Here is a 15,457-nt window from a genome sequence, read left to right on the forward strand (position 1 = left end):
TTTGGGCTACCACAATTTGCACAGATGGAGGGAGATGGGGAGATGCCAATAGAGGAGGAACACTTAGATCCACAACCCAACGTAGATGAGAACCTTGTTATAGAAATACTTGTTAGCAAGTTGGAACAATACTTTGAGGGTGATGAATCCAATGCGACCATACCAATCACTACCAAGGGATTAACTGTGAAGGGAATCCTTGATGGTGGCACTGGGGTTAGCATTGTGACTAAAAATTTATGGGAAACTATGGGAAGACCTCACCTTGCGACCACAACCATAGTAGTGAAGATGGCCAATGGGTCTATTGTTAAACCTATTGGGATGTTAGAAGATCTCAAGATCAAGGTCTTTGGACATAAAATAAGGATTACCTTCATTGTTATGGATTTCTCCAAACACACTATGGCATTGGAGATGATCTTAGGACGTCCTTTCACGAGGGAAGCAAAAATGGTGCATGACTAGTCTAAAAACCATGTCTACTTGTAGTTCCAAGATTCTGTCATTCTTGTAACTGGTCAAGCACATCCTTTAGGAAACAGGTTTATAATTGATCATAGGTCTGACACCACAGCTCACTCGGCCCCATTGCAGTATTGCTACACGTGTAAAGCGGACACTGATGTTGGGGAAGATTCTCCTTATATTAATGTACTACCTGGGATGACTGAGTCGGATAATGTGGATTGGGTCCACCTAGCAGCAACCATAGACACTTGGGGAAATAGGGGAACGACCTGGGTAACACCTGAGGGGGATCAAATGCCCGTACCCTTAAATATGCTACAAACAATGCATATAGCTTCTGGCAAGACTCATCCTAATATAACAAAGAAAACATACAAGCGGGTCCCTAAATCTTCTTTAGCGACCAAGGCTAGTGCTAAAAGACAGGAGCCTTGTAAGAAACGTCCCATTCGTCCCAAGAAATGTAAAAAAATGTTGCGCAGGATTCCTAAAAAACTATTGGAATCCCAAGGCTACTATAAAGGAAATGATCAAATCTGGGTGCCAAAACGTAAATTGTGCTCTTACTTGTCACCGGGCCCATGTGAGCTCAATCCTGTGGCTCCAAAACGAATTGAAGATCATGGAAAAAAAATAATCACGGAATGCTACACACCCGCACCAGAGCTAGTTTGGGTACCAAAGAAGGAACGATTTGTTCCACCTAGCTCAAGAACATGGAAATCAAATGAAGCTTCTTGCTCTTCATGTAGTTCCTATACGGTAATAGAAGCTTTGACACAACCTCCACCTACCATTGTACATATCCATACAAGCAAGAAAGATTTTGTACCTCCCGTTGTAAGTTCACCACCTACAACAATGTGGCAAATAAAATCATAGGAGAGTACCTTACCACCCTTGCAACTAGATGAAACGCATAGGGTGGTCGAAAACTATTGGTTAAAGCCTTCACCCATAACAACTTGGAACAATTGGTTTCAAAATATGACGACATCATTCCAAAAGATATGGTCTACCCAAGGAAGGGGGGAGTGTTTGCTGACATCCATCATTCACTTGCTTCCCTCTCAACCTTTCTCCCTGACCTCTTAATCTCCAATCTTAGGGAATGTATATATAAATCCTTATACTCACAAAAACAAGATAAAAAAGTAAAAGAGCAAGAGCCATAACACAAAATCATAAAAACACATTATGCACAAGAACACAACCCTTGTAATATTTGCACTCTAACCATCATCTATTTGCGTGTACAGACAAGGCTAGTACGCTAGAGTCATCCACTCCTGCCTTGGGTGAGAGGTATCCTCGTTACTTTTCACAAATGTTTCACATGGTCTTTCCAGTGCTTGCCTGTGAATGGGATTTGGTAGGTACGCTAGCATGTGAGAGGAATTCCGAGGAGTTAGAATGGCTGATACGTCTCTTGACCACGACTGATCCATACTTAGTAGACAATGTATCTCCCATTGCACAAGCCTATCCTTTTGACCAAGATGACTATAGGCGTCTAGTGACCTTCTTAGTAAACATTGGTGCCTCTGATGATGATGAAGATTTACATGATTATACGGATGGCACATATGGTCTCACGGATGATGACTTTGTTTTTCTCGATGACGGGGATAGGGGTTTAGCCTTAGGGTTTCCCCCCAATCTCTACAATATCCTATTCCCTTGACTCTCTAGGGGGAGTGCAAATAATTAAGTTAGGGTTCCTTATGTTTTTTTAATTGTGTTCAATAAGTGTTGGTACCTTTTCCCACTAATGTGCGTCCTAGAGGTATTCTTGTGTTTCCTAGTGTGTACATGAACGTGTTGTTGTTGTTAGGATTTGGACCTTCATGGGATTTTTCTGTCGTTCACTCTTCAAATCAAGCTCGATTATCAACACAAACAGGTGTTTCTTGTCCATTAGCATTGCCCCTTATCTTTTCGCATCCATGTTTGTCTGCTTTAATTGTGATTGGTAGCATAATATTCAGTGCATTTTCTTAGTATCAAACATTAAATTCAATGTAATTTTTTGTCATAATCACTTGTCTAGGTTTAAAAATCAAGCAGTCCGACTAAGCTAGTTTGACCAAGCTAGGTGTTAGAGATCTTCTCTTAATACCATGGGGAATGCCTTCCTAATAATTAATGGTTACTTAGGTTCTTAATCCGATTTAAGCAGCATTGTGTGAAATGTACTAGGGCTTTCTAGTGGGCTTATTCCCTATTGACCTTTAGCTTAAGTATTATAAAGGGAGTTTACTAGTGTGATGAGCCTGGGGAGGGTAACAGTGTTATATGACCCCCCAAAGTTACAAAATTAAAATGCTAAAAATGAACAAACAAAAAATCAAAGTGCCACAATGTAAAATCTTAAACTGAGAAACCTCAGCTTGATTTGGTAATCCACTCACATGTATCGCCTATGGTACTAGAGCCCTAGAGGTTCCCAGTGTGGGCGCTTTTCCTTGAAAAGCAAAAAAACCCAAGGCATACAAAATAAGCACACACATCAAAATTGAATCACTGTGAAAAGACGTTGGGGGGTCAAAGAAAAGGTAATCACTCAGGCAATGATTTCATGAGAAATTCCTTTTATCGTAGCTTAACTACACGGTCTTCTAGGTATAGCCTCTAGTCAGTCCTTGAACATGAAATACTTGGCTCTCGTGATTAAACAACTTAATTGACTAGAGAAAATTAAGAAGCTTACCCATGGTGTTAATAGTCAGTCTTTAGTGCCTTCCGACCGTTGAGAGCGACCCCAAACTTGTTTAGTTTTTTACCTTCCCAACTGTTTATGCGTTTGATTATATTGCAATTTAATGTTTATTGCTGACAAATGGTTTACAATTATGCTACCAATCAATTTGTCTGCCTAAAACTGCATATGCTTTTTAATTGTATATGAGAATGCAATTACTGTGCCAATGTTGTTTGATTTTGCAGTGACTGAAGAAGGCTAAGGACATTTATCTCAAATGCTCTTCCACCTCAACGAACGAGCTTCAACTCAATAGCTTCTGAGGACGGAATCTACATCAGGAAGGGGGGCATGTTAACCCTCATGCACATTCCTATCACCTACAACAGATGTCGTATTATTTATTTGGTAGAGTCAGGTACTGGGCTTGTCGGTCCAATAGAAAAAGGGTAAGAGTGATCACCGATGAGAGGCGCACTCTAACTGGAACATTCAAGGGATTAGTTGGCTAATCATGGGCACCCAAGTGTGAATGGGGCGAGCTCATATAAAAGTCAACTAAACCTAAAATTCACTCATTCTCTCATTTGTGCAATTGAAGAGTGCTCTTGCTCCATCTCCATCTTCTTCTTCTTCATCTCCTTGTGTGTGTGTGTGTGTATGCGAGAGAGAGAGAGAGAGAGAGAGAGAGAGAGAGAGAGAGAGAGAGAGAGATCATTGTGGCGGCACGACGGCAACGAGGTGTAGCGGCGTCTCCCTCTTCTTTGCGGTGAGGAATCCTCCATGACACCAAGCGTAGAGCGGTGAGTGACACACCATGTTTGAGCTTACTAGTTTAGGCTTGTTGTGTGCTTGGAGCCATTTGTGGCTCGCACACAGTGTATCGGCAAGTTCCTTGCATTGACACGTGCGACATACGTGCACATAGTCCCTTTATAATTTATATTCTCTCTACAACCTTCAAAATATTTGTTGCGGAAAAATAAATTTTACAAACACAACCTTCATCTACTTTTGCATTATATTTCCTTAACAGGCCATCGTGATTCTTCACCTTGTCTTTTTGAGAAACGTTACTAGAAGTAATTGGATGATTCTTTTTTGTAGCAAATCGCACACATCTTGAATGAATCGATACAAAACTATTGCACTCAGGCTTTCTCCCCTCCTTGACAAGGTTATCACCCCCCACCAACATGGGTTCATCAAGGGAAGGTCTAATCTCTGATAACATTCTTGCAACAATGGTCCACATAGAGTATGCATCATTCACTAAGCATGAGTGTGTATTGCTGCAATTGGATGTAGATAAAGCCTATGATAGGATCACACAGTTGTTCATTGAAAAGGTCATGAAATCGTTGGGCTTTGGGCCGCGGATGTGTCATTTAGGTAGCACCCTTGGTGCTAGTAGCCAATCTGAGCTCCTCATTAATGAGAGAATTGTGGGTGCTTTTGAGGTAAAAAGATCAATCAAGCAAGGTTGCCCACTAGCCCCTCTAATGTTTGCCATTGGATCTCATTCTCTAGTGACATTGCTCGAGGATAGCGGTGCAAGAAGGGAGATTCAAGGGCTATCCGTGTCCAACAATGACCAACTGTTGGCGAAGTTGTTTGCGGACAATTCCCTACGTTTCCTAAAAGCTTGTCCGTAGGTGGTCAGGAAGGCTCTAGAGATTGTGCAAACTTATACCATTACATCAGGGTCGAAGTGCAGTATTGAGAAATCAAGATTGATTTCCCTCTCAAAAAATGACTTGTTCGATCCATCAATGTGGACCAGGGATATTGTGTCCAAAGGGAAGGTTTTTAGGCACCCGGGAGCCCCTCTGGAGGTGGATAACCCACAAACAAAGATTCCTACGGGTTATGGATAACGTTAGGGGTAAGTTGCAAAGGTGGGAGTATGTAATTCTCCCTTTTTCCAAGCAGATTGAATGTGATCAATTTGTTTATTCTCCCCTACATAACCTTCAATGGTCCATTGCTAAAGCTAGCCAAATGCAACTGGAAGGAATTCTTGAAACCGGTGAAAATATTCCTATGGAAAAACAACACTAAGGACTCGTGACCCTAGTAATGGGCGAGTTGGGAGTCCATGGCGATACCTATAGAGCAAGGCGGTATCAACCCTAATACTCATGCGGAGTCTCAGTGCGCCAAGTTTGTGGTAACGATCACGAAGCAAGACCATGCATGGCTATTATGACAAAGGCCATGATGGACAATGCCAAACTATTCTTGCAAGGTGACCAGTGGAAAGGACTGGAGATGCATGACAAGTTGTTGGCCCCTCGGTGGTCTAGCCTGAAGCTTGGGGCGAGCTAGTTCGGAAGTGCAATAGAGCAATGGAGGCCTTGGAATGGGATGAGATAACTAGGTACTTTCACAACTCAATAATTCACTGGTCCCCTTCACTTTCTAAGGCGGGAATCGTCATGTCGAACCCCTTCTAGAGGCTAGTGGCCAGGAAGATGAATAACAAAGGAATGCAACGGTTGGGCCAGTTTTGGGATAGCTATAGTAGAGGCTGGAAAGGATCGGACCAAATGGACTCCAAGTTTCATCTTAGTGGGACTAAAAGACTGCTGGCCAATAGAGTCTTAGAATGGCTAGACAATTGCTACTTGCCGAACTACAAGTGAGGACCTCCCTCATGTATTTAAGGATTGCCCGTTGATCTATGGCCTGGCAAGGAAGATCTGCAAATGGGTTCAAAAGACATGGAAGACTAGTTTTTTCAAGAACGATCTCTTCTTGGGTGGGAAGGAGTTCAAGAGGCAATCACTTCTTATCAGTACGCAAATCATTAGATTTTGCTACTTCAAACACGTCTTGAAGGACAAAAAATGTTGACTCTTTGAGAACACTCAGTTGCTAATATAATTCACTCATGATTGTGACTTTTGGGGAAAAAAAGGTTAAGAAAAACTATTACCATCCCTTGCCAATAACTTTTGACACCTAGGTGCTCCACTTGGGGTGGGCATTATGGATAAGCAGAGATTTGACTAGCTCCTTTCCAAAATTAATAGCAAAATGAGAAGATGGAATTTTGTGCTCCTCCCCTTCCATAGTAGAATCACTGATTAACACATTCATGATCCCTTACATTGCATTTGGATCGCCTCTCTAAAACTGAGCAAATCCAATTGGAAATAACTTTTGAAGCCTATCAAATGGTTCCTGTGGAAAAGAAACACTAAATCCACAACCCCTCGCCAATGGGGGAGATGGGAATAGGTAGCGAGACCAAAGAATCAAAGGCAAAATTGGGATTATTGACCCCATGGTGCATGCAGAAGCCTCATGTGCCAAACTTGTGGTCTCTTTGATGGACCAAAAATGGAAATGGGCTATAATGACTTGGGATATGATAAACAAAGCAAATATTTCCTCAAAAGGGGGCACATGGAAGGAGGTCACAGTGTAGGACAAGAGTTTGGCACCTTTCTGGACATCCTTGAAGTTTAGCGGCAGCTGCACAGGGGAACTAGCATGAAAGTGTAACAAACCAGCTTCAACCATGGAATGGGGGCAGAATTTTAGATACTTTAGGGATTCCTTTGCCAATTGGTCCCCTTTCCCAAACTTGGAAGGCGTTCCTTGAATCCTTTTTGGAGGGAAGTTGCATGGCAAGTTAACAACAAAGGAATCTCTAAACTTTCTCATCTTTGGGATGACATAAGTATTTGCTGGAAGGATGTGGATCTCATAGCGTTGCAACATGATATGGCTATATATGAAAGGCTTTTGATCAGTAGACTCTTGGGAGTGCTATCATACTCACCTCCACCTGTCTCCGGATTGAAAATAGATTGGAAAGCCTGGCATTGGCCGAAGACAGAGCGTTCCCACTCCCCAAGACCCAGAGTACCTATAATGTGTTGGTATACAAAGCGAATTGATTTGCCCCACTCATAAGAATCTGGAAGAAAAACTGGCCAGAAGAGAAATGGCAAAGGAGTGTCTCCGGTGGCATGCACAATCACGTTAGCAGAACTCCTAAGGTTAAGGCCAAACATGTGGACCACAATAGGAAAATGCCTAGAAAAATTTGGAGTGAAAGACCCCACCTTGAAGCTACAAGAAGGGATCAGAGAGTTAGACAAGCCTCAACTAAACACTAGGCCAGTACCATTGAATAAGGTTGGAGAATATTGCGAGGGAGAAGACGGAAACACCACGCTACCGATAGAATTCCAAGGAGTAGTTTCCAAGGCTATTCTTGACAGTGGAGAGGGGGTTGCAATCGCCACCAAGGAAATCTGGAAAAAATGGGGAAAACCAGCTTTGAGGGCTACCAGAATGAAACTGCAATTGGCAGATGGGTTCATGGAGAAGACATTAGGACTCTTAGAAAAAGTGATTGTCACTTCGTGCGGAATTGAGTATGAGCATACATTTGCAATAGTCGATTTCGACAAAAAGAACAATTATGAGATCATCTTGGGACGACCATTCATGCGACAACTGAAGATGGTCCAAGATTGGGGTTATGACCACATATGCCTCAAACATGGCGGGACAACAACTAAAATACACCTGAAAGACCATAGTTACAAAGATGTGAACCAAACACCTGTGGAAGTGTTTGATTCAGCTACAGTAGCAGGATCAGAACTACCAGCATGGTTAGGGAAACCAAAAGAGCTATGGATGTGCGGAGCTTCACATTGTGGAAGCTTAAGAAAAGAGGAATGCGTCTTAGAAAGAGCAATTGAGGACAAGGAGTATATTCCGGAACCTTTCCCTGAAGATGCCTTGGAACCTCTAGAATGGGAACACATACTAGCAACATTGGATGTCTGTATCATTACCGACAGTCCAATAACAAAATTTTGTGATAAGGATGGCTATGATGTGTTACCCTATTACATGGTAAGCGTTGTACCAGAAAAGGAGACGGTAGAACCACCAGAACAAGAAGAGTTTTACAACTCCTCTGAACATTTGGAAGTAAATGATGATGGAGATAATGAGTGTTCAGACACCTCAAGTGAGTGTGGAAATGAAGCTGAGAATATCAAGTTTTATGATTTTGCTAAGCAACACCCTAGACGCCAAGAACGCTATAGGAGGAAACGACCAGGAAACAAAGCGAGAGAGAACGTGATGCCCAGGATAAAACGTAAAACTCACTATTTGATGCTTGTAAAAGCAGAGGATTGTGTAAAAGATCAAATATCAGGAAAATTCTCAAAAAATCGAATAGAACGAACGCGAGAGGAAATAAAACAGGTACGAAAAGCTAAAACCAAAACAAAATCACAAAAATCTGAAAAATAAAAAAAAGGAATAACAAAGGACCAAGAGTGGACCAAACTGGAGCATAAACAGAAATACCAAGAACTGAAACGGTCTCTGAGAGAGATATGGACTACTGAAGAAGATAGTGATGGTAAAGGGGAGTCAAAAAAGGGCAACATGAACGTACCATCACACTATCGAAAATTTACTATCCAAGACAGAAAAATCATCATGACACCACCAATCAGGGAGAGAACCCACCAAGAATCTTATGATGGGCCTGAAAATGCAAAAAAGATAGACCTCGCAGAACCAGGTGAAAAGCCTCAGTCGGTTTATATAGCTAACGATTTAGAGCCTGAGGAGGAAGCACAGCTAACACAACTTCTCAAGAAGTATAAAGATGTGTTCGCTTGGTCCTATAAAGACCTCAAAGGAGTTGATCCATTGATATGATGCCAACATACAATTCCTTTGAAATCGGATGTAAAACCTAGCAAACAACGTCCTTATACATATAATGACACATTTGCTAAACGAATCAAAGAAGAGATTGATAAACTGATGGAAGCTGAATTCATCTATGAGATCGAACATACAGATTGGGTGTCACCCATTGTGGTAGTTCCCAAAAAGAATGGAAAATTGCGAGTGTGTGTCAACCTCAAGAAGGTGAATGCAGCAACCATAAGGGATAATTATCCCTTGCCAATTACAGAACATGTACTTGAGCGAGTGGCCGAGAAACGAGCTCATTCCTTTCTGGATGGGTTTTCAGGATACAACCAACTGGCAATAGCAAGGGAGGATCAACACAAAACAGCGTTTGCCACAGAATGGGGGATTTATGCGTATCGAGTTATGCCATTTGGCTTAACTAATGCACCAGCAACTTTCCAGAGGTTAATGACTCACGCTTTCAAGGAATACCTAAGAATATTCTTAGAAATTTACATGGATGACATGTGTGTACACTCTCTTCTGCGAGAGGAACATATGGACCATTTGCAAAAGGTTTTTGAAAAGTGCAGGACATATCGAATCTGTATTAACCCGGAAAAGTGTGTATTTATGGTTAAGCAAGGACGAATCTTAGGACACATTGTCTCAAGAAATGGCATCACCACAGACCTAGACAAAGTCAAAGTCATTGTAGACTTGCCCAGGCCTACTAATGCGAAACAAGTGCAATCCTTCATGGGACACTTGCGGATATTATCGAAGATTCATATACATGTATGTGGTTATCGCACAACCTCTGTATCGTTTGCTAGTCAATTTCGAGTGGACCGAGGAGTGTGAAACTTCATTCCAAAAGCTCAAGGAAAACCTTATATCAACACCTGTACTAAAGGCACCAGATTGGGAAAAGATATTCCATGTGCACATTGATGCTTCAGCATATGCCATTGGAAGTATCTTAGCTCAACCTGGAGATGGAACAATGGATTTTCTAGTTTGCTATGCGAGTCGACAGTTAAATAGTGTAGAAAAGAACTACACAACCACGGAGAGGGAAGGGTTAGGAATGATTTATGTTGTAGAGAAATTTCGGCATTATTTGCTTGCAAACAAATTTGTGTTCTTCACAGATCATCAAGCTCTTTTGTACCTAGTAAATAAACCTTGCAATACAGGGAGAATCGTACACTGGTTTATTATATTGCTAGAATTTGACTTCACAGTGGTGGTCAAAAAGGGTAAAACCCATCTGCGAGCAGATCATCTTTCAAGGATACACAACGGGGAAGCTCCTGAAGGAGTAGATGATGACATACCAGATGCTTATCTTTTCAACATGGAAATGGTACCCAAATGGTCTCAGGAAATTTTTAGTATTCTCTCCTTCGGAAGTGAGTTTGATAATACAGAATGCAGATCCAAACAACAAACAATTCGACAAACAAAAAACTTCCAGTTGATAGCAGGACGGCTGTATCATCTTGAATCTGACCTAATCCTACGATTATGTATAAATCCGGAAGAATTCGAGTGCTACCTTGAAGAGGCACATGTCCAGGGTTGTGCATTTCATTGTTCAACAGTGAAAACACACTAGAGACTTAAACAGTTAGGGGTTTATTGGCCAACTATGTATGCGGATACACATTCTTATATTATCAATTGTACTATATATAGTGCCAAACGACCAGTGGATCACGCAACTTTGTTTCAGGTAAACATAGCACCTGCATGGAGTCAATATATCATTGACTTCTTAACCACTAGGACGTTCCCTGAGAACATCACAAGAGAACGGAAAAAAGCTATAGAGCTGGAAGCACATGACTTTCAGTTAATTGGGAACCAACTCTATAAGCGGGGAAAGGACAATCAACTTAGAATCTGTGCAAGTGAAAGCGAATACTTGCTGATTCTAGAACATGCACATAGCCGAATAAGTGGAGGCCATTTTTCGAGCGATAAGACGGAAAAAATTGTCTTAACCGCAGGAATTTGGTGGCCTACATTGCACATGGATGATGAAGAGCTTGTAAAGCGTTGTGATGCATGTCAACGCACCAAGATGCCAATAAAAAGAGATGAGATGCCATTACGGCCAATGATGGAGCAAGAGCATTTGCAAAATGGGGCATTGATTTTGTGGGACCTATATCACCCCCTGCATATCGCACCCATACCCAATAAATCATTGTGGCTACGGACTATCTCACAAAATGGGTCGAAGCCAAAGCAACACAAAAAGCTAATGCACGCACCACGGCACAATTTTTGTATGAGAATGTTTTTTTATGTTACGGGTTAGCAATAGAAATTGTCAGTGACCGAGGAACACATTTTTCTCAATGAAGTCATTGAATATCTGCTAGAGGAATTCATGGTAATACATAGGAAATCCGCACCATACCATCCACAGGCCAATGGGCAAGCTGAGGCCACAAATAAAACACTATGCACGGTTCTCACTAAAATAGTGTCAGAATCAAGAACAGATTGGGATTAGCAGCTACACTCAACACTATGGGCATACCGGGTAGCTTACAAAACATCAATAGGAACAACACCATACAACATGGTGTTTGGCCTAAATGCTATACTACCCATAGAGTTTTTAATCCCAACTCTACGAGTAGCAACAAGCTTGGAGGACAGGGCATGAACTCTCTTCAAGGATTGATGATCTTGAAAAGCTAGATGAACTCCGCTTACGGGCTGTCGCTTCAATCTATGCTAAAAAGAGAAGACAAAAGGAAAAACATGTGCGTACCAAAGAGTTCAAAACAGGTGATTGTTGGCCGGTGGCCGGTAGTCAATGGCCGATGGCCGGTGGCCAGAAGTCAATGGCCGGTGGCCGGTGGTTGGAAGTCAGTGGCCGGTGGTCGGTGGCCGAATTCAAAAGCGGACTTGTCTTCTCAAGGGTGGCCACACATGGGCGGATTGGAGGGTCCGATTTGGACTTATTCGCACAAGGGCGGCTACACGTGGCTGTCTCTCATAAGAGAGGGCAGCCCTTTTGGCCTATAAAAGGAGGCCATTTCTACACACATTTCATACTGTGAAGTTGATGCAACAAGGTGAGTGTGAGGTGGTGAGAGTGAAGCAAGGCGGGAGCTCCATTAAGGGTATAATCCCTTTGTAAACTACTTCTTGTTTTGAAGTACTAAAGCCATTGAGTGGCTGCTTTCTCGTGGATGTAGCCCACATTGGGTGAACCACGTATATCGTGTGTATTCTCTCTCTCTCTCTCTCTCTCTACTCTATAATCTCGTGTATATAAATCTGTCTCTCTCCATTAAGTAATCTACTTAATTATCTATTTAGCTACGTCTTATTTCCTAACAACTGGTATCAGAGCAAGGTTTGCTCGTAGCTAAATTATCTCAAGGAAAGGATTCCTTGAATTGAGTGGGAGTTATGGCGGAGGAAGGGAAGCTCAAGATTGAGAAGTTCAACGGCAAAAACTACCAACATTGGAAGATGCAGATTGAAGACTATCTCTACCAGAAGGACCTCTATTTGCCACTAGGCGGTCTTGCGAAGAAGCCCGCAACAATGACAGATGAAGCATGGATTGTCCTTGATCGAAAGGCACTGGGAACAATCCGGTTAAGCTTGGTGTCAACGGTGGCCTTCAATGTTTCGGAGATGAAGACCACGGAGGACTTGATGAAGTCACTTGAAGACTTCTACGAGAAACCATCGGCATCCAATAAGGTATTTCTTATGAAGTGCTTGTTCAATCTAAAGATGGCAGAGAATGGTTAAATTGCAGAACACCTAAATTACTTTAACACAAACATAAGTCAACTTCGATCAGTGAAAATAAATTTCGATGACGAAGTGCGAGCTCTCCTTATATTATCATCTCTACCGGATAGTTGGGACAGCCTTGTGATGGCTGTAAGTAATTCTATCTCTGGCACAAATACTCTTAAGTTTGATGATGTTGTGGGTGTTCTCCTAAGCGAGGAAATGCGAAGGAGAAGCACAGGAGAATCATCAAGTGCTGCACTATCAGTGGAAACAAGAGGAAGGCTTAAGGAGAGGTTCAAAAACCAAAAGGGTCGTGATCGCTCAAGGAGGAGCAAGTCGCGCACAAAGTCAGTTCTTGAATGTTGGAACTGCGGCAAGAAGGGCCACGTCAAGAAGGATTGCTGGTCCAAGAAGAAGAAGGAGACAGAGTCTCAAGACAACAAGCCAACATCGGAGGCCAATGTGGCAGGTAAAGTAGAGCAAGATGCTCTAATTCTCTCATTAGACAATGTGTCTAATTCCTGGATAGTAGATTCCGGGGCTTCATTCCATGCGACACCACACAAGCAACATTTCCAAGACTACACCAAAGGTAATTTTGGGTATGTATACTTGGGAGATGATGAAGCTTGTGAGATTGTCGGCAAAGGTACAGTTTCTGTCAAAACTGCTAACGGAAATGAATGGAAGCTTAAAGATGTTAGGCATGTTCCTTCTCTTCGCAAAAATTTGATCTGTACAGGACAATTGGACGATGAAGGTCACAACATTGCATTCGGAAACAAACGGTGGAAGATCTCAAAGGGATCTTTGGTGGTTGCCAAGGGTGAAAAAGTCGGTACACTTTACTTGTGTACTGTTAACACGCAACCTTCAGCTTGTGCAGCAACTACAGAAGTTGACAGTGCGGTGTGGCACTACCGACTTGGGCATATGAGTGCCAAAGGAATGCAAATCCTTCAAACAATTAAGCTTCTACCAGGTTTGAAAGAATTGGACTTAGAGGTCTGTGAAGATTGTGTTTATGGTAAACAAAAGAGGGTAAAATTTCAAAAAGATGAAAGAAAAAATTAAAAACTTGAGTTGGTTCATTCTGATGTTTGGGGTCCTGCAAGTACACCATCACTTGGTGGCTCATTGTACTATGTAACATTCATAGATGATGCGACTAGAAAAACATGGGTTTATGTCATGAAGAATAAATCCGATGTATTTTCCATATTTCAAAGGTGGAAAGCCTTTGTGGAGAATGAAATAGGTACCAAGGTTAAATGCCTCAGATCCGACAATGGAGGCGAATATTGCAGCCAAGCTTTTGAAAGCTTTTGTGCTAGCAATGGCATTCGAAGGCAAAGGACAACCCCAAGGACACCTCAACAAAATGGGATTTCGGAAAGGATGAACAGGACAATCATGGAACGAGCACGAAGCATGCGGCTACATGTAGGCCTACCGCTTGAGCTTTGGGCGGAAGCTGTAAGTACGTCTGTGTACTTAATCAATCGGTCACCCTCAACGGCATTAGATGGGGGAGTTCCAGAAGAGGCATCGACAGGTAAACCGGTGAATTATGCATTTCTCAAAGTGTTTGGGTGTGAGGCTTTCATGCACATAGATAGAAGCCTAAGATCAAAGTTAGATGCAAAGTCCAAAAAGTGTTTCTTCATTGGCTATGGAGAAGGAGACTTTGGGTATCGCCTATGGAATCCTAAAGATGGTAAAATCTTAAGGAGTAGGGATGTAATTTTTAACGAACAAAATATGTACAAAAATTACTTGGAAAGAAAACAAACAAAAGAAACAGGTGATGAGTACATGGAGCTTGAGGACGGTGAAGACTCAAGGACTGCAAACGGTGACAATGTGCAACAACGTCAACCAAATGAGGAGCCTCAACCTATTCCCCGAAGATCTACAAGAGCAAGTAGACCTCCAGAAAGGTTTGTTCCTTCCTTCAACCATCTCTTGATCTCAGATTCTGGAGAGCCGGAATCATATGAAGAAGCTATGCAACATGAATCCAAAGAAGAATGGACGAAGAGCATGCAAGTGGAGATGGACTCACTACATCGCAACCAAACATGGGAGTTGGTTGAGTTGCCTAAAGGTAAGCCGGCACTTCAAAACAAATGGGTGTACAAGCTAAAGGAAGAAGAAGGTGGGAAGAAAAGATACAAGTCTAGGCTTGTGGTAAAAGGTTTTTCTCAAAAGAAAGGTATTGACTTCAATGAAATATTTTCTCCTGTTGTAAAAATGAACTCAATTAGGCTTGTCTTAAGCCTTTTGGCTGCTCATGATCTAAATCTCGAGCAAATGGATGTAAATACGGCATTCCCTCATGGTGACTTAGAGGAGGAAATCTACATGCTTCAACCAAAGGGGTATGAAGTAAAAGGTAAGGAGAAAATGGTTTGCAGATTAAAGAAGAGCTTGTATGGTTTAAAGCAAGCATCAAGACAATGGTACTTGAAGTTTGATCGATGGATGTTGGATCATGGATTCACAAGATGCAACTCGGATCACTGCGTCTACACGGAGAATTTGGGAGATGGGAAATTCATCATCCTAATGTTGTATGTTGATGACATGTTGATTGTAAGTGCTAACATGCAGGACATCAAAGACCTAAAAGAGGAGCTGTCCAAATCTTTTTCAATGAAAGATTTAGGTGTTGCAAAGAGGATACTTGGTATGAAAATATCAAGGGACAGGACGAAGAAGACAATAAAGCTATCTCAAGAAGATTACATCAAGAAGGTACTAGAAAGGTTTGCAATGCAAAATGAAAAACCAGTTTCTACACCTTTGGCTGGTCATTTT

Source organism: Adiantum capillus-veneris, chromosome 23, assembly GCF_014529385.1.
Source record: "Adiantum capillus-veneris isolate H3 chromosome 23, ASM1452938v2, whole genome shotgun sequence".
Classification (NCBI taxonomy): Eukaryota; Viridiplantae; Streptophyta; class Polypodiopsida; order Polypodiales; family Pteridaceae; genus Adiantum; species Adiantum capillus-veneris.